The sequence below is a fragment of the Orcinus orca genome, chromosome 1, assembly GCF_937001465.1.
Source record: "Orcinus orca chromosome 1, mOrcOrc1.1, whole genome shotgun sequence".
Classification (NCBI taxonomy): domain Eukaryota; kingdom Metazoa; phylum Chordata; class Mammalia; order Artiodactyla; family Delphinidae; genus Orcinus; species Orcinus orca.
Window position 1 is genome coordinate 125,909,768 of NC_064559.1, and position 22,484 is coordinate 125,932,251.

General features: G+C 35.9%; 1 long non-coding RNA gene across 1 annotated transcript in view; it reads left to right on the forward strand.

Annotated features, from left to right (window-relative positions):
* LOC125965447 (uncharacterized) overlaps positions 1–22,484 on the forward strand; it is a 105,685-nt gene that overhangs the window by 77,300 nt on the left and 5,901 nt on the right. Inside the window, exon 3 of the long non-coding RNA XR_007479323.1 lies at positions 8,998–9,095. This is a non-coding gene — a long non-coding RNA (uncharacterized LOC125965447). The remainder of the gene's footprint in view (positions 1–8,997; positions 9,096–22,484) is intronic.

A 22,484-nucleotide genomic window follows, 5' to 3' on the forward strand; every position in this document is an offset into this window, starting at 1 on the left:
ATTACTGTTTAGCAAGTCGTTGGTAAATCAATAATTTAAAAATATCTCACATTCAGAATGCACTTTAAGAAATATGTGAATGTGGACTTCCCTGGTGGCGCAGTGGTTAAGAATCTGCCTGCCAATGCAGGGGACACAGGTTCGAGCCCTGGTCCGGGAAGATCCCACATGCCATGGAGCAACTAAGCCCGTGAGCTACAATTACTGAGCCCGCATGCTGCAACTCCTGAGCCCACATGCTGCAACTACTGAAGCCCGCGTGCCTAGAGCCCTGCTCCACAACAAGAAGCTACTGCAATGAGAAGCCCATGAACCGCAACGAAGAGTAGTCCCCACTCTCTGCAACTAGAGAAAGCCCGCACGCAGCAACGAAGACACAACACAGCCAAAAATAAATAAAAATTTTTAAAAAAAAGATGACTTGCCCAAAGATCCCCTGAGATGATGGAGGCTTGGAGTTACCTGCTGCAACAGATATGTGAGTGGGGTACCTCACTAAAAATAGAGAGATGTTTAAGAATCTGTTGCCCTCTTCTCCTCCAGCAGCCAGTCAAATTCCAAATCTCACAGATGTGGTCTGGAGGTATATCCTTAATATAATTTAAACAGAAGATGCTTGGATCTAAGCATACCAGAGGGATGGGACAGTATACCGGAACTGAGTAAAAAAAACCCTCTTCTTTGGAGAAACTAAAAGGTCTAAGAGAAAGGATCACCCAAGTCTGTCAAATTATGATAGTGGGATTGCAACTAAAATTTGCTGCTTTTAAGAACTACACTTGAATATATGAATGAGGAGACATTTGAGGAAAACCTCCAAACCTTCAAATGAATGAGGGAGCCTAAGAAACAAACAAACACATACAAATAAAAGCAATTATGAGAAAATAGAGATGAGACAGGAAAAGCTAAAAATTTTAAAGAAACATTACAGTACACCATGATATTGGATAGATAAGAGAAATTATTGCTTCCATCAAAGAACATGATGCCATGAAAAAATAATCTGAAAACATGAGAGTGATAGTAAAACCAAAATTTTAAAAGGAGGGTGGAAGATAAAGCTAAATGAATTTCTCAGAAAGTAAAAGAAAATGACAAAGAAATGAAACAAGGAAGGAAAAAAATAGCCTGTTAAACCCTTGACCAAGAAGGGTTCCTGAAATGTAGAGAAGAGAAAATGGGGAGTGGCAGTGGGAACTATCAAAATAATGGAGGGAATTATCAAGAGTTGAAGATCAAATGTCATCAGATTGAAAGATATCATTGAATGTTACCCTCACCCTCCAAAAAAGGTGCAGCATCATAAAAGTTCAGCTCACCAACGTTAAAAAGATCCCAATAGCTTCCAGAGTGAACATACACAAGGAATAGAAATACAAAGGGCATTGGATTTCTTACTGAAAGTGATGTTTTCAAAACTGAGAGACAGTTATTTCAACTTAGGATCTGTAGCAGGTAAAACAATCAATTGCGTGAGAGCAGAATAAAGGTATTTTCAGACATACAAAGACTTAAAATTTTTCTTATATGGGGAGAAGAGACAACTCTTTTGCATAGAAGAATTCCAAATAGCTTATTAGCTACTCCCCCCCTCAAGAAAGTAGAGCTTTACTCTCTACTCCTTAAGTGACATGTGGCACTTAATGACTTGCTTCTAATGAGTACTATATGGAAAAGAGGAAAACATAACTTTACAAGAGAGAAACCTGGCAAACACAACCTTAACCAGATGATCGAGTTTAATATCATCAGTGATAAGTCACGTTGATAATGTGCACCTTTGATATGATGTAATGAAATGGCACTTTTTCCCCAAAACACATTACCCAGTTTAATCACGAGAAAAAAAAAATCAGACAAATCCAAATTGGGGGACATTCTCCAAAATTCCTGACTGGTGCTCCTCAAAACTGTCAAGATCATCAAAGCAAGGAAAGACTCTGAAATATTATAGCCAAGAGGAGCATAAGGAGACACGCCTGCTAAATGTAATATGGTATCTTGGAAGGGATTCTGGAATAGAAATGGAACATTAGGGAAAAAAAAAATAATAAAATCCAAATAAAGAGTGGATTTAGTTAATAATATCGATATTCATTCATTAGTTGTGACAAATGTACCATAGTCATGTACTCTGTTAATAACAGGGGAAACTGGATGTGGGGCATAGGGGAACTCTCTGTACTGTCCTTCCAACTTTTCTCAAAATCTAAAACTATTTTAAAATAAAAAGTCTATTTTTATAAAATTAACATCCACAAAGTATTTCATAGGATGCTTCTGGAAATTTTGAAAGTAGAGTAAGTAAAGGAAGACATGAGATCTAGAAAATAGATGATTTGGCACAGGAATGTGCCGTGAGTATGAAGAATACTCAGTTTCATTTTGATTGAGGTCTTTTGAAGCCTGAAACAAGAAGGTCTTCTGGAAAATGATGCAATCTCAAAATTAACAATATGACAGAGCACTAGAAAACAAGTCAAACCTATGGCAGCTTTGATAGAAAATTATGATCAGGAATATTGTCTTCTACATAAAAAAGGAAAATGAGGTACTATATGAAAATTAGGAAAATCTAAAGAAAGAGTGTGCAACAAAAGAAATGTAATTATAGCTCCCTATGTGGATCTGAGGTAGACAACACTCTTTCCATAATATCACAGAATGCATAATAAACTAACTCTCTTAGAGAATGAGGAATTGAATGGTGATGTAAGGGAGTTAACTTCTTATCTACTGTAACAATCAATAGTAATGCTTAAAATTGATAAAAACCAACACAGTAGTATATTTTTCTAAATGGGCATAAATACCAGGAGAAATAGCTAAACCAGTTGAAAGTGATTTACTCTGTGTAGCAGAACTGAATAGTAAGGAGATGCAAGGCAGGGTTCTACTTTTTTTTTCATACGCATATTATAATTTTTTTTGTAGTTTAGTCAAATATGGAATTTATTGCATAAAAATTTTGTTGTAAGAGTTTTTAAATTTTTTTTTATTGACGTATAGTTGATTTACAATGCTATGTTAGTTTCAGTTGTATAGCAACGTGATTCTTTTTCTTTTGGATTTTTTTCCATTATAGGTTATTACAAGATATATATACATATATTTTTTTTTCATCACTGGGTCTTCAGTACCTGCTGAGTGAGTGACTGCCCCCTAGTAAACAACCCCTAAACATTTGTAGACAATTTAAAAAAAAATGAAAGTTTCATGCTGTGTATTTGCAGTTGATAATATGAAATCACTTGGTAGCAATATTTTGGCATCTTCTCTCAAATCTTCTGCTTTCTCAGTTGTTAAGATGAAGATACTACTAATTACCTAATAGCATTTTGGTAAAGATGTATAAGGACAGCATGCACAGTGTGTCTAGCACACTGACTGGCTCATAGTTAGAACTCAATAAATATGAGGTTTTGCCCCTCCCCCAATGCTTTTTTTCCCTTCACTATTGGCACACCTAATTATCCTATTTCAAGCTTATTCCATACATTTCACTAAAAACAATTATTGTTAAACCTTTCCAGTGAGCTAGAGAAGGCCTTATTGTAGATTAATCACTCTTCCGTCAGATACTTCTTTGTTTCCCTTATAATTTCCACCTTTAACAAATGTTTTATTTATAGGTATATATTAACTAACATGTGATAAAAGTAAAAATTTATATATAGCAATCTCTAGCTTAATATTATTAATCCATTCAGATATTCTGTGCAAAATATAAATAAATCTAGCCAGGAGGCATTCCCATCACTTTAAAAGGAAAAACTGTAAAGTGTTGCTGGTCAACTCCAAACTCCTAATCAAAGCTAGAATGGAAGAAAAAGAAAAAGCCTACATATAATAACAAACTATTACATTGGGAACATGGAAAATATCATTTTGAAACCATCAAATAATTAACATATTTGTAAAAAACAAAACAAAAGCCCCACATCTCTGTGTATGTAGTACCATGGCCTCCCTTAATACCAGCAGCATTTGAGATGCATAATCACTTTACTGATGTTCCACTGACACTTTTCAAATAATCTATATTTACTACTAATTATAATTAGATTACATTTCTAGACTTTTTCCATTAAACTTTTTTTTTAATGTTGTATTGAGCTCTGGGGATATTGATATAAAATTTCCATATAAGCATTAGATGAAAAATGTAGTGAAGGATATTTACATTCTGGGAAGTTTGGGTATTGAAATCAAGAAGTATTTTTACTGGCAAAACATTGATGTGGAGACATTCTGCCATTGTGCAAGCACACAGGCTCTAATACAGTTCCATTTTAAAAGGAAAAGTTTGAATGGTTATAGTATTGATGTTTTTAAAAATAAAAATTGAAATAGATACTTTTATTATCTTACACTAATTGAAATCACTAGAATCACAGCTTCAGATATATTTATCTAAGGCAACACCTTTATTGTAATAGGATAAAATTTAGGTCCACAGAAGTGAATTGATATTCAAAAGACACATTAAGTTAGTGGAAGAGCTGGTTATTGCAGTGGAACTCCTTGTTCTGTGCTCTTTGATGTAAAGCACTATTGAATTATGTTTAAATTTTAAGGGAAGGCTTTAATCAGAACCAGAACCTATATATTAAGGTAATTTCTGGGATAATTTTCTCCTGTCATTCAAGAATTGCCAAAATAACAAGGGACATTCATTTTTAGAACATTATTTCACGTTTGAAGAGTAATATAATTAAGGCAAGTACCTAAACTAAAAGAAAAAATTCAAGTGATTCTTATAAAGATAAGTGGCAATTCAAGTTACAAATTTATAAAAATAGTTTTTAACTTTACAAATCAATTAGGTTTTCAACTTTCAGCCTGAGTACATTTAAAAGTTCAAGTATTTATTTATGACCTTTGGCCTGAACAAAACTCAGGCAATATACTATTTTCTCCTAGCATAGGTAACTTATGCTTGATTTTAACTTCCTTATCAATATCAAAATTCATCCTAAATTTTTAAACCTCATCAAAGGCACTTTATCAATTGGATTTCTGTCAATTTTAAAACTGTATTCATGACCCTTCCCTAGTGGCGCAGTGTAAAAATCTGCCTGCCAATGCAGGGGATATGGGTTTGAGCCCTGGTCCGGGAAAATCCCACATGCTGTGGAGCAACTATGCCTGAGAGCCACAACTACTGAAGCCTGCACTCTAGAGACCGTGCTCCGCAGCAAGAGAAGACACCGCAATGAGAAGCCCGCGCACCGCAACGAAGAGTAGCCCCGCTCACCGCAACTAGAGAAAGCCCACGCGCAGCAATGAAGACCCAACGCAGCCAAAAGTAAATAAATTTATTTTAAAAAACTGTTTTCATTCAATATTAAGGATTCTTTAAATTATAAATGTCAGTTTGATTAATTCTTGAAAAATAACTTACTGTTGCATAAAAAACAATGAATCTTTGAATAGTATATGTGATAAGGCATGATTGCCACTGCAACACATTTTCAATATATCCAATATATCTTTGTGTTTAAAATCATACATCTATGGGATTTGGGGTCGGAAATGGTCATTTTTAATTCTGCTGTCCATCTCTCATATTTTACAGATGAAGAGGTAGCGTTAGAAACATGTGCTTTATCCAAGGTTACAGCATAATGGTACCATTTTAAAGAGTTGCTACATTGAAAGTTCATGAAAATCCTAAAATTGATTTAAGGCTATTCTGTTATTTCTTTCTTCTTTCTCCATGAGAAAAACAGCAAAGTCACTTAGAATATCAGATGACTTCTTTTTTCTAAGTATTTCTTAATGTTTTAAATATGCTTGAATTTGCTCTTAATGAGACCATTTGATTCCAGAAATGTCAAAAGTGGCAATCAATAATAATAATAAATATTTATCGAACACTTACTATTGAGTGCTTTGGTCCTGGGGACAGTGAATTTTATTTTGATCTTAGCACTTTACTCAAAAACAAGAACAAAGTCAGATTGCTAAATCTTAGGAGGGGAGAGTTGTCAGGGGGAGGCTTTTGCTATAAACAAATCATCAACCAACAACCACTTTCTGGAACTTCTACCTATATGTATGCTGTTCATTCCTTCATTCATTTTAAGTTCCCAGTGCAATTTTTAGTTTTAAATACAAGTAGTCAGGGGAAAGATAGTACAATATAAAAACAAACTCTGATCCAATCATCCTGCTGAACCAGTGAGCTTTGGCCAGAAACAGGTGAGCTACCAAGACTGAGAATAGTGATGGGAATATTACTAGACATCTCAGAGGACCCAGAGACCAAAGTTAGAGGAAATCTAGAAGCACCTGAAATGGTAGTAAAGGACAAAACAAGAGTTTTTATCAGTGGCAAGTGGATGGACATTGAGAATTAGAATTTTGCATTGTTCAGGAATTGAGGCAGACAAGACAAAGACTGAAAGAACCAACACTGACCAGAGGTCAAAGCTGGCAGGCAGGGATATCCATAAGAAGAATGAGGGGCTTTGAGATAAAGTTGAGAAAAAAATGCAGATGAGGCCATTTTCTGCACCAAACAGGAAGTTCATATAAACTGCTTACTAGCAAAACATTTAAATAAATATTAGTCAGTAAATCAGTCAGTCCCAGGCTTTGGACAGGCTAGAACCCAGTGGTGAGAGTAAGTAGAAGAGTTAACCTGGATGAAAAAGGGCAGATGAGAGATCTCATCTGAAGCAAGTAGTCCTTGCTTCATGTAGGATGGCTTTCCTCATACTTATGGTGTATTGCTCTATTATCATCAGTATTTGTGCAGTAGTCTCTAAATTCTCCTACCAGAGGACAATTTTCTCAGTTTATATGGTCGTTATGGCCTTGATATTATTTCTATTTGTAGGAACACAGATAAAAAGCTGGTGTTGCATACTTCAAAGAGGTCTACACTTTAATAGTTAGATGTTCAGCAAAATATGTTAGGATTTGTCAGAGTGCCAAGATAACTTCCTATTAAATATTATAACATAACAAACACTTGGTTTGATATTGTCATTTGCTGTCTTCATTTTTGCACCTTTGAAAAGATTTTGTTAACACATGAAAAATCAACTCTACTATTTTCTTACCAAGTCTACTATCACCTTACCATGGTGATCAGAAAAAAATGATAATAATTTATATTCCTTAAAAAATTAAACCCATGAGCTTTATTCAAGTTTAATGAAGTAGTAAAGTTAGATGTATGATTAATTCAGACTCTTAGGAATAAATCCTTTTATCCTCTCATGCTAGCATTTTTGTTTTGAGTGTATATAAATGCACTGTGTTCATAAAGTCAAATGTATATTTTCAGTCTGGGAACATTGACCTATTCACCCAATCCTTCAGTAGAAAATTGATTTTTCTCAATGCAGTATTTTATTGCTATTGCTATAGGACCATGGTTTTGACATTTTTTAACTTGGCAGTAAATGTGATATCATAATTTCTAGTTAATGCCTTATGGCATCCATAAATTAATAGGTGAATTGGAAGCAGGTATTGTCAAAGAGTGGATTTTTATAATCCATGTAAAGGGTTAGATTTTTAATCCGCATTGCTTTGAATTGTGAAAGGTTACCTTTTTTTTTCCTGGAAAAGTTCTGTGAAGAACATTTTTATTTTTTTCCACAAGGAGGTTACTGTTTAATGAGTACCATTTAATAGTGGAACAAATGATTCAAATTTTCCTGACAGAGAAGAGTGAAAGGATACACTCTGGATAACTGTGTAATGTTAGTATTTATGTCACAAGAGGAGTTTCCCTGAGGTAGCATGCAATTTAACACAATACAAGTGAGCCTGCGCCTGTGGAGACTGCAGGACTGGGAGGTGATCCAATATTGATGAAGTTAATCAATACCCAACCTTAGCAAACAGTTAAATATATTCACAGGAATTCAAAATAGTGGTCTGAAGTCAGAGTAAAAAAAGTTTTTACCAAGGTCACTAAACAGAGTAATTAGAAGCAAGCCTATATTTTAAGTCCTCATGGCATTGTGTCAGGCAAAATTTTTACCTTTGCTTCCTGCAGATGATTAATTCAGATCACCCATAAACCACATAGCCTTAGCATAAACAATGTGACTTTGGTAAGAGGAGACCGAGAAAGGGTAGAAGAGGGGAAGGTGGAAAGGTAACAGCATTTCTAACTGTGCACTAAGGCACATGGTAGACACTCCACAGATACTTGTGTATGAGTGAATAAATACGTGAAGTAAAGAATAAGTAGTGGGGGGCTTCCCTGGTGGCGCAGTGGTTGAGGGTCCGCCTGCCGATGCAGGGGACACGGGTTCGTGTCCCGGTCCGGGAGGATCCCACATGCTGCAGAGCGGCTGGGCCCGTGAGCCATGGCCGCTGAGCTTGCGCGTGCGGAGCCTGTGCTCCGCAACGGGAGAGGCCACAACAGTGAGAGGCCCGCGTACCGAAAAAAAAGAGTAAGTAGTGGGAAGAAAAAGGGAAAAGGGAAGGGGTGTGGATAGGGAGCAGCCATAAGGACTGATGGAAAATGTGTTTAGAGAAGCAATAAGAAGGGAACTTTGACCGCCATTCTGGCCACAGTGACTCTACTGGCAATAAGTGGAGTACTTTAAAGCAGGCATGAAGGGGCCTTTACAGGACTGGGGGAACCCTGAAAAATGAAAGGGTTTTTAAAGCCTCACACAGGAGTAACCACTTGTGAACAGCCTCTCCTTATTCTCAGAAGATTTTGGCAGCGTCAAAGGGCCTCCAATTCCCCTAGAGAAAGAAGGCACATAATTATGATATGCACAGCCTTTAAAGTCAAACAGATTTGGATTCAAAATTGGGCTGTTACTTCATAGCTGTATGATTTATCTCCAGCAAATGACTTAACCATTCAGAACTCAACGGAAACATAGTAGGTATTCAATAAATTGTGTACTTAAAATAAGCACTGTTTACTTATAAATATTCATTGAAAATAGTACTTCTACATCTAATGGTAGAACTGTCACTTACATATTCTGATTTGTTTTTATTCTAATTCAGGTGGTTCTGGACTGTTTTCTACATCGATGAAAATTTTCCAACTACTGCTGACCACATATGCAATTAACAATATCATTCTTTGCTGGTCTTGTAATCAGGTAAGACTATAAATATGCAGGATTGATATGTAATGTTAATTATGATTATCTGATGAAATTAAAAAATTAGTGTAAAAGAAAATCTATTCCTATTGCTTATAATAAGAACATTTTGATCATAGAAATGTGGATTATTTCACAGAGGAGTTACCTACCCAAATTAAAACACTGCTGATCACGCAAACATCCAGCCCCACCAAAGACATTGAACATTTTTATTTTAACATTTATAAAAACCATTCTTATTAAAGGCTTTATTAAATCTTTTCTAAGTTGAAGTTTCATTTCTCAGTTTTAAAAATGGAAATCTTTTCATGAGAGAGACTCTTCTATGATTACCTAGCAACTTTACTGCTTGAGTTATTTACAAATTACTGAGATTTCAAAATGTCTACATAAATAAATGGAAATAAATACCCTATTTTGGATTTTAAAAGCTTAATATTATAGTGATATGAACCCCAGCCAAATTAATTTTAATTATTATGTAATTCTGTTCAATTCTCAATATTATGAGAATTTGGTAAAATGATCTGAAAGAGTAAACATGCTTGGCTAAACAGCCAAGATATTCTGAAAATGAATATTAATGAAGAAGGCTGTGCTCTACCAGATATTAAAAACATATCTTAATGTTATATTTATTAAAACAGCATGGGACTGCTACATAAATAGATAGATCCATGAAAAAAAAAGGAAAATACAGAATCATACTCAAATATACAGCTTGCACACACATACAGCATTAACCCTGTACCAGGTATGTTTTTAAACCTATAACAACATTAATTCCTTTCCTTCTTACCACTACCCTGTGGGGTAGGCACTGTTATTAGCTCCTTTTTACAGATAAAGCTTGGTAGAGCATAAATAACTTGCCTGAAGCCACCCAACTCATTTGTGAAAACTCAATTTGCATCTAGGCAGTCTGGCTCCCAGAGTCCACATTCTTAGACACTGCTTTAACCCACTTTTATTGTAAGCTAAAGAAGTGGTCCTTAAAGTGTGTGTTGGAGACCCCTCAGGTCCATGAGACTCTTCCAAAGTCCATAAGATCAAAGGTATTTTTAAAATGTACTAAAAATAGTATTTGCCCTTTTCACTGTCATTCTCTTACAACATACAATAGAGTTTTCCAGAGGCTGTGTAGCATGTGCTATTGCAACAGATTCAATACAGACCCAGATAAGAGAATCCTGCTGTCTTCTCTGAAGTTAGACATTAAAGATATTTGCAAAAATACAAGACAAAGCCACTCAGATCACTAAAATGCTTTTCTTTTGGAAATATTATTTTTTATGAAATGTTATTTATATTAACATATAAAAGGGATCTATTATTATTTTTCAATAAATAAATATTACACAAATTTCTGAATTTTCATTTTAAAAATAGTAAATATTGAGAGGTATAACCTGTTTTTGTTGTTTAAATTCCATAAGCAGGTCTATGAGGTCCTCAATAATACTTAAGAGCATAAAGGGGTTCTGAAACCAAAATGTTTGAGAATTACTGTGCTAAATTAAGCATTTCAAATCATGTGGCAGAGAAAATTTTATTGAACAGTGTACTGGACACATGGTTCAACCATTTTGGAAAAATAAAAATTATAGTCTTCCAAAGACTCTACAAATTTGTGATAGAAGTAGAAATAGATAACAATCTCTGAAGCAATCTGGCAATACAGAACAAAAGCCTTAAAAATATGACTCTAATTCATCAGTCTCAAAGTTAGCAATATATCTTAAAGAAATAATGACTAATATGTTAAAATAACTTAATTAAAATAATGCTAATTATTGCTTTCTAAAAATGCTGAAATCTTAATTGTATAAAAATAGGAGCTTGATTAAATTATTATGAAATGAGTAAAGAACTACTAAGCAGCCATTAGAATGAAATAATCGAGGACTATTTCTTGATGTAGAAATACTTCCCTACATACTGTTACCCCCCAAAATTTATATGTGTGCATACATGTGTATAATATACATATATAAAATACATATATTTTTATGATCATGTTCTTGTAAACATTTTTATATAAATCTCTACCCATGCGTATAGCATAGCAGAATGAATATATATCAACATTTAAGCAAAGCTATTCTTTAGTTTTTCATCTGTATTTTTTATTTCTATATTATGAACATATATTAATTTCATGAATTTAAAATTTTACTTATGACAGTACAATTATTCAACAGTGAGGAAATGGTAAAATTGTGACACTGCATGATATATTACACTGCAACCAAAATGTTCAGGAAAAGGCATGAAACTAAATGTACTGAGGGAATTCCCTGGCGGTCCAGTGGTTAGGACTCCACGCTTCCACTGCAGGGGTCATGGGTCGATCCCTCATCAGGGAGCTAAAATCCTGCAAGCCATACACCCAAAAAAATTAAATAAATGAAAAATAAATGCATTGAGTGATATGTGATTGAATCTTGCAACAACAGAAAGAAAAATAACAGAAATAGCTATCAAGGACATAGTTTGCACAGTGGGGAAAATGTGTATATAAATCAGATATCCAGGTTTGATATCATTCTTTCATACATATTACATTTCTCAGGTGTAAAATGGTTTGTAGTTATGTAGGAGAATGCTCTTGTTCTTAGCAGATATGTGCTAAAGTATTTAAGGGCAAAATGTCATGAAGTCTCTAACTTGCTTTCAAATGACTCAATAAAAAGTGTATATTGATGCAAAAAAAATAAAAGAAAGAGCAAACGTGGCAGAAGGTGACAATAAGTGAACATAGGTGAAGGGTACAAGGGTGTTGACTGTACTATTATTGCTTTAAATAATAGGTTTGAAATCTTTTCAAAATAAACTGTTGGTGGGGGGAAGGAGGTGGATAGCAATACTAAAGGCTGCAATGAGGAGTTGCAATTAAAGAGGAAGAGATGCAGCAGATAATTAGCCGTTAAAGGAGGTCTGGGCGGAGACATCTTTTGAACATTCATTGAGCACCCACTGTATGCTCAATAAATACATAAGTGCTGTAGAAAAATAGTCATGAGAAAGTTTTAGTGACAAGAGGAAATGTTTAGGCAGGACATAAAACAATTACAGTATCAACACAGCTTTAGAAAAATATATGTACAGAAAAAGACTATTAGGAAATATACGAAGTTGTTAAGAGTGTTTTTTTTAAGGAGTTAAATGCATGGGTGATTTTCATTTATTTCTCTATACAGTTCTTTATATTCCAAAGTTTTGACAATGACTAAATATTACTTTTCCAACGAGAAAAACATAGCTCTGAAATCAAATGCACCATGCCATGTGGAATCTTTGTACTTCTGATTTATACCTATTATGTTTTATTGAAACAGGATGATAAACCATTTTGCACTCTCTAGCCTGTGGGAGCCTAACAGCCACAGCCAAAATCACATATTTCCAAGAACATATCCCAACATTTTGTGAAAGTTTATGCATGGTAAAAAAACAGCAAGTACTGTGAGTAGGGCTGTATAAAGAGATGTCCAGCACTAGGATATTAGGATAAACTCTGAAAATTTTACTCTGAAAATTAAATTAGGGGCTTCCCTGGTGGCGCAGTGGTTAAGAATCTGCATTCCAATGCAAGGGACACGGGTTTGAGCCCTGGCCCAGGAAGATCCCACATGCCATGGTGTAACTAAGCCCGTGCGCCACAACTACTGAGCCTGCGCTCTAGAGCCCGTGAGCCACAACTACTGAGCCCACATGCCACAACTATTGAAGCTCGCGTGCCTAGAGCCCGTGCTCCCAACAAGAGAAGCCACCATAATGAGAAGTCCACGCACCGTTGCGAAGAGTAGCCCCCGCTCGCCGTAACCACAAAAGCCCGCTCACAGCAACAAAGACCCAATGCAGCCAAAACTATAAAGAAATAATAAAAGAAATACATTTATTTAAAAAAATTACATCAATTAGATAAATACCTATTGGAAATAAGCAACTCTCATCACTTCACCTTAGCTAACTGAAGCCATTAATGGATCCAAAGAAAGAATATCACTATGTGACAGGGGCTACTTTACAAAGGCAGTTGTGAGGGGTAGATTAGCAGATTTTCCTTCATAATTCAGTAAAGGCTCTCTGGGCATCAAGTTTTGCCTCATAACTAGAGCAATGAGTCTGGAATCAATCAGAATCATCATGTTTATTTTGATATCCTTGTTGATAGGATAACTTTAGCTTTGCCTATGTTGTCAGAGACAAAGGATGAATTACAGTTCATAAATAAAAGATGGCCAGTATTGAAATGAGAGCATAGTTTTCAGGTACTTATTTCAAAAATTCTACTTATTTTATGGGCCAGAGTTTCTGATTCAAGGTGAAATTTCTTGTTTAAATAAAAACAAGTGAAATTCCATTATAACATCAGATTTTAAAGTTGAGATTTACATGTATCTTAGTCTGTTGGGCTGCTATACAAAATGCCACAGACCTGGTAGTTTATAAACAACAGAAATTTATTTCTCACAGCTCTGGATGTCAGAAGTCCAAAATCAAGGCGTCAACATGGTCGCATTCTTTGGTGAGAGTCCTCTTCCTAGTTTATAACCAGCACCTTCTCAGTGTGTCCTCACATGGTGGAAGAGGCTAGGGATCTCTCTGGAACCTCTTTTATAAGATACCCCCCAAAGTCCCCATTTCCTAGTACCATCATCTTCGGGGGTTTAGGATTTCAACATATTAATTTGAGGGGTATACAAATATTCAGACCATAGTAACATAATAAAGGAAATTGAACTACATTTCTTTTTGTAAATGGACTGCCGCCATTATCCACAAACAATCCCATCAATTAGCAAATCTAAAATATAGCTCAGTGCTGGGTAATAATATATTTTTGAGTGACCTGATGATATTTCTCTAAATTGCAAGTTAATTATTTTTAAACCTTATTGTCCATATCTTTGTTTCAATATGGCAGGTTATCTCAAATCAAGAGAAGTATATTTTAGTATGCCAAATTGTGTTAAAATTTATCAATATTATCCAAAGTTATACTGCAGGAATCAAACTGCCAAAGACACCAGGCTAAATGCAAGAAAAGCAAATCTTAAAATTGAAACAGTAAATTCACATTTTATTTTTTGGTTAGTAATTATCACTCAAACAAAGCCCACATCTAGTGTCATTACTTCCCTCTGCAATATTCCTATGAAGCTAGTGAATGTTGATTAATTACATTTGGGCATTTTTGTTTCATTTTGGCCAATTGGCCTCATATTTATGTATCCTAGTGGGTTGATATTCTGAATAAACATGGAGTACAACCAAAGGGCCTTCAGATATATTTTATTATAATGTATTTCTTGGTAAGAAATGAATGAGAATCCATTATCTAAAAAGTCAACATATTACCTACAGAATTTATATGATTTATAAACTGCCTTCTCTAAACATCAAATTTTAAATTTGACCCAGAATTCCAACTCTTGTAATTTATTCTGGAAATAATCAGGAAAATGCATAAAATGTATACAAAGAATAGTATTCCAGCACAGTTGGTAATATTTTTTTAATGGAAACAATGTTGACAATCAATTTTGACACTCCATAAACAAGGAAAAAGTTTGTTTACATTTATATTTATTGACATAAATAGAGGTCCATTAGAAGTTTTATGGTACAGGTAGAACCTTATTATAGTATGATCCTATCTGAGATGTTTATGTGTCCATAATATTTGATAAATTGAAAATAATCTTGTAAGACATACCCCAAGCTGTTAGTTGCAGTCATAGAAATTGTAGGGAGATTTTAATTTATATTTCGTATCTCTCTTTCATACCATTTGCATTTTAAACAAAAACCAAATCATTTTATAATTATAAAAAACTAAAATTCCAACAACACAACCTGCCCCAGGCTATATTGATAGATATGTGACAAATGTATATTAGTGACCTAAGCAGTCCCCTACTCCATCTTCAATCCCATCTTCATTTAGTTTTTTCCTACTCACCTTCTTTGGACTCAACCTAAATATCACTTCCCTAGGAAAACCATCCCTAACACTTGTAAGCAGATTAGGCTTTCCTATTATAAACATGTTGCACTTATGTTTTGTAATAAAATTTACAATTGCAGTTTCTTGTTCCTGTACATTTTATTTGCAGGATTATACAATTCATTATGCATGGACTGTGGCTGTGTTGATCACTGCTATATTCCTAACACTTAGCCTTCTGCCAGGCTCATGGGAGGGCTCAGGTACCTCTTTGTTATATGTATCAATGAATGAATTTTAAAATGTGATGCAGCATCTGAGAAAGGATAATTCTAAGTTTGTTTACATAAAATATTATAAAAAAATATACATTTAGTTCATATTCAATAATTTGATGACTAAAAGAACGTGTTACACAGAATTGTCCTAAAATATTGAGAATATATAAGGTCTCTAAACATAGCACTGAATTTTGTTTGACTGAATGAGATTATAAGACAATTGAACCAACAGTTACTATTAATCCTATTTGTAGGTTGGAAAGCTGAGGGTTATGTCCCTTGCCCTAGAAATCTTTTTATGCTGTGGCTCTTTATATGAAATACAGAGACTTGGATCATTTGGTTATTAGATGGTATGGGAATTAGAATTGAAATGTATTCTAACTTTTTCAGTTAGTAGCTGTACGTCTTAAAGAGGCAGCTAACCTCTTTGGGGTTAATTTCAGTTACAACCTAGTCACAATTCAATACTTAGAATGTGTTGCGCTATGTAATGATCAAAACTCTTTGCTTAACCTACTGTATAGCACAGGGAAGTCTACTCAGTGCTCTGTGGTGACCTAAATGAGAAGGAAATCCAAAAAAGAGGGGATATATATATATGCGTATAGCTGATTCACTTTGCTGTACAGTATAAACTAAAACAATATTGTAAAGCAACTATACTCCAATAAAAAAAAACTCTGCTTAATTTACAATTAAATCTCCTCTTTCCTATTTTGTGCAGTTGCTTGGAAGTGGTGGAGATGGGAGGCATGGTGCTTCTGCTATCTATTCTCTCTTTGCTCACTTCCTCATTACCTGCTACTTTGATTGAAGCTGGGAGAGGGAGAACAGGTACAGAGGATAGGTGAATTCCTATCTGGCTGGTTGGGTTCATGCTCTGGTCTTGGCAGAGTTGGTGTACTTGAGTAGATGTTTAGAAGATTAAAGTTGACAGTGTTTTAGAGCATTTTTAGAGGCTATTCAAAGATATTTTGCCTGCATTCCATTCTGGAATACACTTTACCCAAGAAGATGCATATCCTTTCCTTGTAGTTGCTGGTTCTCCTTTCCTATCCACTAATAATGATACAGCTCCACTTAGCACCTCATTCTGCAGAGACCATAAACCAAGATGATAGCCTGTGGTGCTCTCCTATGTACCCATGTCTGGATCACAGAATTCCTTCCTTCCAAAAACTCTATGAGGTTAGGATGATTTCAGTGCATCAGTAGCACTCTCCTACCACCAAAGCAGTTATTCATCATATCTCTAACCCTTTCACAGGATTAACAGCAGATTAGAAACTGTGGAGTGAAAGATTAGTGAACTTGTAGACATAGCACTAGAAAATATCCAAAATAAAACAGAGAGAAAAAAGACTGAAAAAATTAACAGAACATGAGTGAGATGCGGGACAACTTCAAGCAGGCTATGTCCATGTAATTGAAGCTGCTGATGAAGCAAAGAAAGGAAAGAAGATAGAAAAATATTTTTTTTAACTTACGACTGAAAAGTTCCAAATTGATGAAAACTATAAGGCCAGGGTTTCAAGAACCTCAAAGATACCAACCACAAGAAACATGAAGGAAACTACTGCAAGGTACCTCATGATAAAATTACTTTCAGTCAGTTAAAAAGCACAAAACAACTAGAGAACAAAAGATATGATAAATATAAATCAGTAGTTCTAAACTGGGGACTACTTCAATCTCTCCAGGGGATATTGAACAATGTCCAGATACATTTTTCATTGTCAAAACTGAGGGAGTGAGTGAGTAGAGGCCAGAGATGCTGAATGACAACAGACTTTGTGTCAGAAATAATGCAAGCCAGAGGATATAGAGCAACTTTAAAGAACTGATAGGAAAACACTGTCAACCTAGAATTCTACACTCTGCAAAAAAAGTTGCTTTCACAACGATGGGGAAATACAGACCTTATCAGACATAAAATGTTGAGGGCTTCCTGGTGGCGCAGTGGTTGGGAGTCCGCCTGCCGATGCAGGGGATGTGGGTTTGTGCCCCCGTCTAGGAGGATCCCACATGCCGCTGAGCGGCTAGGCCCGTGAGCCATGGCCGCTGAGCCGTTCGGAGCCTGTGCTCCGCAGCGGGAGACGCCACAACAGTGAGAGGCCCGCGTACCGCAAAGAAAAAAAAAATGTTGAGAGAATTCATTACCATGAATTATAATTAAAGAAATGTTAAATTAAAGGAAGTCTTTCAGGAAGAAGAGAAATAAGACCAGAGAGAAACAGGGATCTACAAAAAGAAATTAAAAGCACTGGAAATGGAAAATGTACAGATAAATATAAAATACGTATTTTATTACTTTTAAAGATATCTTTAAAAGGGGGCTGCTTAAAGCAAAAATGTATTATGTGGTTTATAATGTATATTTAAGTAGAACACACGAAGACAATAGCACAAAGTCTGAGATGGGAGGAGAAACGGAAAATGCTATCATAATATTCTTATGTGTGAAATGATAGAATATTACTTGAAGGAAGACTGCAATAAGTTAAACATGTATACTTTATACCTTTAACAACTACTGGAAGAAGTAATTAGGGCTTAATAACAAACAAATGAGATAAGATAAATCAGGAAAAATATATAACTCTCCAAAGAAGGCAGAAAAGGAGACAAAAAGGAATAAAGAACAGATTAATCAACCAGAAAACAAGTAGCAAGGTAGTAGACTCAAACTCAACCATATCCAAAAGCACATTAATGGATAAGGTGAAGACATTCCAATTAGAATGCAGAGACTGATGGATTAGATTTTTTTAAAGTGAAATCTAATTATATGTAGCAAAACAGAAACCTACTTTAAGTACAAATACAGAAGTACTTTGAAAGTAAAAGGATGGAGACAGCTAACATTAATCAAAAGAAATCTGGAGTGGCTATATAAATATCAGAAAAAGTTGATTTCAGGGAAAAGAATATTACCTGATAAAGATGGTCATTTCATAATGATAAATGGGTCAATTTATCAACAGGACATAAAAATCTTAAATGCTTTATTTAAAAATCTGTGAAGGAAAATACACAAAGCAAAACACATTAAAAAATACAAGAAGAAATAGGAAATTTTACAGTTGCTATTGTGCAAATACTGTCAAAATATAGTATTGTAAAAGTACAAATACTGAAAATTTCAATAATTGATAGAATAAGTAGACATGAAATCAATTAGATATAGACATTTATTGTACAATCTATCTTACAACAGCAGAATACACATTCTTTTTAAGACCACAAGCACCAGTTATTAAGATTGGCATGTTGAAGGGTAATAATTTGAATAGACACTTCACACAAAACAACTAAACACATGAAAAAATACTTGACATTATTAGTCATGAGGGAGATGAAATCTAAAGCACAAAGTGATATTACTATATACCCATTACAAAGGTTAACATTTGAAAGATTGACCATATGGAGTGTTGGTAGGAGGTGCCAAAAATGTATGTTATGGAAAGCTTTTAGAATTTTTTGAGCAGGAGAGAAATATATGGTTTATGTTTTACATGATCAATATAATATAGCTATTGTATCGTTATGATAATAACTGATACAGATTATTCAAAAATCCCTTTGAGTTCAACAACTTATCTAACTAATTAAGTTGAGTACAGAATGTTCATGATTCGGGGGCTTCCCTGGTGGTGCAGTGGTTGAGAGTCCGCCTGCTGATGCAGGGGACACGGGTTCGTGCCCTGGTCTGGGAAGATCCCACATGCCACGGAGCGGCTGAGCCCGTGAGCCATGGCCGCTGAGCCTGCGCGTCGGGAGCCTGTGCTCCGCAACGGGAGAGGCCACAACAGTGAGAGGCCCGCGCACCGCAAAAAAAAAAAAAAAATGTTCATGATTCGATATGTTCAGATAGTTGACATGGGTGAAAAATGAAAATCCAGACATAATTCATTGTTCTGAATCTGTGTACTGACTATGCTATGCAAAGGATTAATAATCTCTAAAAGTGAAAATTGGTCTTACAACTCTGCAAAGCACAGTTTTGTTTCTGGATAATTACAGAATAATATAAAATATCTATTTTATGTATCCATTAGAGCAGTAGTCCCCAACCTTTTTGGCACCAGGGACTCGTTTCGTGGAAGACAATTTTTCCACAAAAAACTGGGGATGGTTCAGGACGTGATGCGAGTGATGGGGAGCGATGGGGAGCCGCAGAGGAAGCTTCGCTCTCCCGCTCCCCTCCTACTGTGCGGCCCCATTCCTAAGGCCGGGGACTGGTACCAGGGGTTGGGGACACCTGCCTTAGAGAACTCTTTAGACTAATTCAAAGTCTTACAAGCAGTAATAATAGCTTACTGCCTTCCATTTTGCATAATAACAAGATACTGATTAGTTGGAGAAATTATTTCAGTATATTTAATTTTTCTTTACATTTCACCTACCAGCTTACTAATGAAAACTTGATATTATTGTCCACCTCATTAAAGAGCTTAAAAGAAGTCACAGAGGATTTAAAGTAAATGAGACAGTGGGTGTTAACAGAAAATTAGATATATTTTGATGCCTTATTTTTCCATTTCCTTTTTATTTTTTTTGGGGGGGCTCTTGGAGGATTATGGGTGGTCAGGCTCTATTTCCTGCTTAGAGATGCTAATATTCTGTTTTGCTAATGAAATAATGAGAAAAAAAGAAAAAAAACATTATTCACATAGTGCAAAATGCCATCCATGCCATTTTCATTCAAGGTATATTCACTAAGCACCTTCTATGTGGCAAACATATTAGGGATTCAGTAGTTAATAGCACAGGAAATTTCTCTGCTTTTGAGAAATGTACATTCTAGTGAAAGATACAGACAAAAAGGAAATAAACAAATGTATATCTCAGGGGAGAATATAGTTAATGAGCACATGAAAGGGAATGGAGGAAAAGGAGTGCTTCTAGGGTCCTCAGAGAAGGTCTCTCCCAAGTAGTGCATTTGAGCTAAGATCTAAAGGCAGTGAGGGAGGGCACTTAGGCAGATTTTCTTAAACAGTAACATTCCAGACTGAAGAAACTGCAAGTGTGAAGACCATGGGAATTATGCTTAGCCTGCTTGAAGAACAGAAAGGAAATCCGTATGACTGGTGTGTGACTGATGCAGAGAAATGTGGAGGAGAGTAGTCAGAGAAATTGACAGGGTGGGAGTGGATCACAGAGCACCATGAAAGTTTTGGGGACTTTACTGTGAGTGCATTTGGATGCCATTGTAAAGCTCATCAGAAGGGGTGCATGAGCTGACTTACATCTTGAAAGGATTACTCTGTCAGATGACCTGAGTTACTATAGGGAGACAAAGATAAAAGCAGGAAGACTTCCTGGGGAACTTTTCAGTAACCTAAAAGAAAGAAGATGTAGGGAAAGAAGTGAGTTGCCTATAACTGATTTCCTGACAGACTACATGCGGATGTGAGAGAAAGAGTCAAGGATGGGTCCGAGTTTTGGACTTCAAGCATCTACAGGGAGGGAACAGAAATTAACTGCGGGAAAAAAAAGCAGGTTTGGAAGTAGACCATTTGAAGTTCATTTGGAGTATGTTACATTTAATATCTTAAAGATATCTGTTTAATTGACTTCTGCACCCTTTGGATCAACACAGCCCAGCATATCTATTTTCTGATGGTAGAACACCAAGAAATGACCTGAACTATTCCTGTAATCTTGGAGACAGGTCACCATTACCATTGACACCATTGCAGACCACAGCATCCTAGCAGCAGGCAATTCAGGGCCTGTCAATTTATCGAATGACATGTCCTATCAGAGTGTCATTTACTGCTCATGCCTCAAGTATTTTGCCTCCTTCCCTGGGACTTCTCCATAGACAATATGGTGTAGGATGTTGAAGATCTCATGTATTTCCCACACGTGATATCTGTAAGCAGGGAGTGGGGAGTGATGGCTCTTGATTTGAATCCTTGACCAATAAAAGGTAGGAACTGGTGAATATATTCTTCTCTCTTTCTCCATGAAATATAGGTATGTCCCAAAGGATGGAATAATTAGTCAGACTTGGAAGTAGTAAGCTCCATGATGGATCCTTATTTTGACGCTCCCTAATTTCTTGCTTATCCCTGAGGTAGTATTCCATAATAAAATAATGGAACACAAGCTCCTTGACTAAAGCTAAGACAACACCCATGTGGAAAATCTAGTCAGCAACTGGATAAAGACTTCAGTTTAGAAAAGATGTCTAGAAATAGAAAATATGGAGTTGTTGGCATATTAATGGAATTTAAAGCTCTGAGACTGGATGAGAACCCCTAGAGAAGGGATGTAGATAAAGAATTTGCATGAAGACTGAGAGTTGGGACACTCCATTATTCAAAGTTTAGAAGATGAGGAAATACAGCAAAGGAGACAAAGAGGAAGTAGTCGATAAGATAAGAGGAAAACCAGGAGAATGTGTGGTATCCTGACATCCAAGAGAAGAAAGTATTTGAAGGAGAGCAGTCAAATGCTGCTGAGAGGTTAAGACGAAGACTGAGTTTGGATCATTTTCTTTGTCAACATGGTGGTCACTGTGTTCTTGAAAAGAGTTTATATCCTGGGGTACTGAGGCAAAATTCAAACTGGAATGGGTTCAGGAGAGAATGAGGAGATTGGAAGTAGGTTCACTAACTCTCCCAAAGCATTTTCCTCTCTAATTTCTCTGCATTCATTCCTTTCGTGACTACAACCAGTCTAAATGCATTAAATACCATCTACATATTGAAAATGCCCAAATGCATATATTCAACCCAGACCTCTCACCTTATCTATAAAACTGTATGTCCAAATACTTTCTTGACATCTTAACTTGGATTTCTAATAGATAATGTAAATTTAACATATAAAACAGACTTCTGAACTCCTCACCTTCTCCCCCAAAACCTTATTCTCCTTTAGTCTTCCACATCTCAATGAATGGACATTTCATTCCTTCAGATTTCATGTCCAAAAATCTTAGAGCCGGGCTTCCCTGGTGGTGCAGTGGTTGAGAGTCCGCCTGCCGATGCAGGGGACACGGGTTCGTGCCCCGGTCCGGGAAAATCCCACATGCCGCAGAGCGGCTGGGCCCGTGAGCCATGGCCGCTGAGCCTGCGCGTCCAGAGCCTGTGCTCCGCAATGGGAGAGGCCACAACAGTGAGAGGCCCGCGT